Below are 3,012 nucleotides of genomic sequence, written 5' to 3' on the forward strand. Positions count from 1 at the left end.
TAAATTCATCATCTCTTGGTAGATCGAGTCCACGACCTCTTCCAATATCGTTTCTTCTTCTTGAATGGTTTCACACAATTCTTTTCTATGTTAGGGTTTTATATTAGGATTTAGTATTGTCACATTATAAAATTAGGGTGTTATATTAGGGTATAATATATTTATAAATTTATCGAATATTGCATTATGAAAAACATTCTCGCAATCGGTAATCAATTTGACAATCATTCTCGCAATGTTACATTACAATGCAATTTATTCAACATCACATTGTGACATTGCAGAATTAGGGTTTATAATATGAATCATATGGTTTCTATTACTAGGGTTTATAATATTAATCCTATGGTCTATATTATTAGCGTTTATCATATTAATCCTAAGGTTTATAATCCCTTGGGATTATAAGATTAATCCCTTAGGTTTATAATTCCTTGGTCTTATATTATTAATCCCTTATGTTTATAATATTAACCTTAGGGTTTAGTTTCCTAGTGTTTATAATATTAATCCTAGGGTTTAATAATAATCATTTGGGTTTACTAATTCCTTTGGTTTATAATATTAATAAATCATTGGGTTTCCAATATTAATAATCCCTTGTGTTTATTAATCCCCTAATTCTACAATATTAATCCTTTGGGTTTTTAATATTAACAAGCCACTCCATTCATTAATCAGTTGGGTTTTTAATATTAATAATCCCTTGGGTTTATTTATTCCTTGGGTTATAATATAAATCCCTTGGGTTTCGTAATGCCTTTGGTTTATAATATTAATGCCAATAAATATAATGTTAATCCCAAGGATTATAAGTTTTTGAATGCATTTGGTTTATAATATTGTCACAATGTTACATTTTAATCCAATTAGTTCAACATTGGAGTGCGACATTGAAAAATTAGGGTTTAACATATTAATCTCAAGGTTAATCATACTATGATTTAGAATATTAATCTTAGTGTTGATTATATTAATCCTAAGGTTCATAATCCTAATTTTTAATATTAGTACTAAGGTTTAAAATATTAATCTTATGGTTTAGTACATTAAGCTTAGTGTTATGCAACCAACTCACAAAAAGATATATCAGCAACTTAAATGTTATCCTCTTCAATGGGGAAACCTCCTTTACATTACATAAATGAAAAATTCTTGGATGGTACAAATGACAAGACATCCTTTCTATATATATGAGCCTGAGGGGTCACAATATAATCAGAGCCTACAAAACAATAACAATGTAAGGGCACAATAATAACAATAGTGGGTTTCTATGCAGTACAATAATAACAATATGGGGACTACATGGGCACAACAATAACAATAAGTGAGATAGACTAAAAATAACAATAAGGGGCTACAATAGTACTATAGCGACCTAACATGCCCCTCTACTTCAAAAAAGTGTTGTCCTCAATGCTTGAGTAGTTCTGGATGCTTCTATATAAAATTCTCATCCTCCCATGTGGTATCTTCAGCATGTAAGTTCTTCTACTTGATGAGATACTCTGAAATTGATCGATTTCGTAGTTGTTGGGTTCTTGTTTATGTGACTGCTTTATGTTCCAATATAATTTTTCTTTTCTTGTGATGTTCTGGAAATATTGTTTGAAATGGGAGCTTGTCACATATAACCTTCTTTAAGCATGAAACATGGAAAATTGGGTGCACTCGAGAAGATGCAGGAAGCTACAATTTATATACCATAGTACTAATATTTTGCAACACCTTGTAAGGAACATAGTACCTTGGTGATAACTTATTATCCTTCTTAGCTTGCCTAAGGGACATTTGTTTCTATGGTTGTAGCCATAAAAATTATCAAGTTGCCTACATCAAAACTTTTTTTGCTGCGATGCTGATCTGCTTGTTCTTTTATTTGATTATGTGCTAAAGTGAGGTTATCCTTTAAGGGTTGGAGAACTGTTTTTTGATGCTTGATGTGACCTTCTAATGCTTGAACCTTAGAACTTTATGTTAAATATGATGTGATGGGTGGTGGATGAGATCCATAAAGTGCCATAAATGGGATCATTTTTGTTGTAGTATGGAAGGAAGTGTTATACCACCTTTCAGCCAGAGGTAACCACTTGACCGATTGTGTTTGTTTATCAGATACAAAGCACTGAAGATATCCTTCCAAACATTTGTTCACTATCTCAGTTTTCCCATCAGATTGAGGATCATAAGATGAGTTATGAGCTAATTGAGTACATAGACAAGAAAATAATTCCGTCCAAAAATTTCCAGTGAAAATGGGATCTCTATCACTTACAATGATCTTTGGGTTTCCATGTAGCTTTTGAATTGTTTCCGTAAATTCAGTAGAAACTATACTAGCTTTAAATGGATGAGATAATGCACAAAAATGTGCATACTTGGAAAATCTATCAACTACGACCACGATGACATTGTTTCCTTCGGACTTGGGTAAACCTATGATAAAATCCATTGAAACCTCCTTCAAACGTTGACTTGGAATGGATAATGGTTGTAATAGACATGAGGTATTAATTGTGTCAACTTTATTTTGTTGGCAAACCAAATATTCTGCCATAGACTTTTGAATATCAGATTTAAGGCCCTCCCACAAAAATTCCTTCTTCACCTTGTGGTAAGCTTTTAAAATTTTTGAGTGCCCTCCTAAGCGAAAGGTGTGCAATTCCAAAAAAATATTTTGGTTGAGTTGGGAATCCTTACAAAGATATAAGCAATATTTGAACCATAATGAATCATTTTTCCAGCTAAATGTATCATATATATTGGATCTTGCTGCAACTTTTGAATGAGCGTCCACACTTCTTTGTAATTCTTCCATTCAAGCCTTGCTTCAGTTATCTAATATGGTTGGATAATTGAAATGGAGCAAAGAAATCCTTCCACATCCTCAACATTTTTTGGGAGTGCATCTACAACAAAATTTTTCTTCCCTTTTTTGTAGATGATTTCAAAGTCATAACCCAAAATCTTTGTGACCCATTTTTGCTGCCCTTCTAAAGATAATCTTTG

Source organism: Pinus tabuliformis, chromosome J (genome assembly GCF_031772625.1).
Source record: "Pinus tabuliformis cultivar Carrire ecotype Pingquan chromosome J, CPIR1, whole genome shotgun sequence".
In the NCBI taxonomy this organism is placed as follows: domain Eukaryota; kingdom Viridiplantae; phylum Streptophyta; class Pinopsida; order Pinales; family Pinaceae; genus Pinus; species Pinus tabuliformis.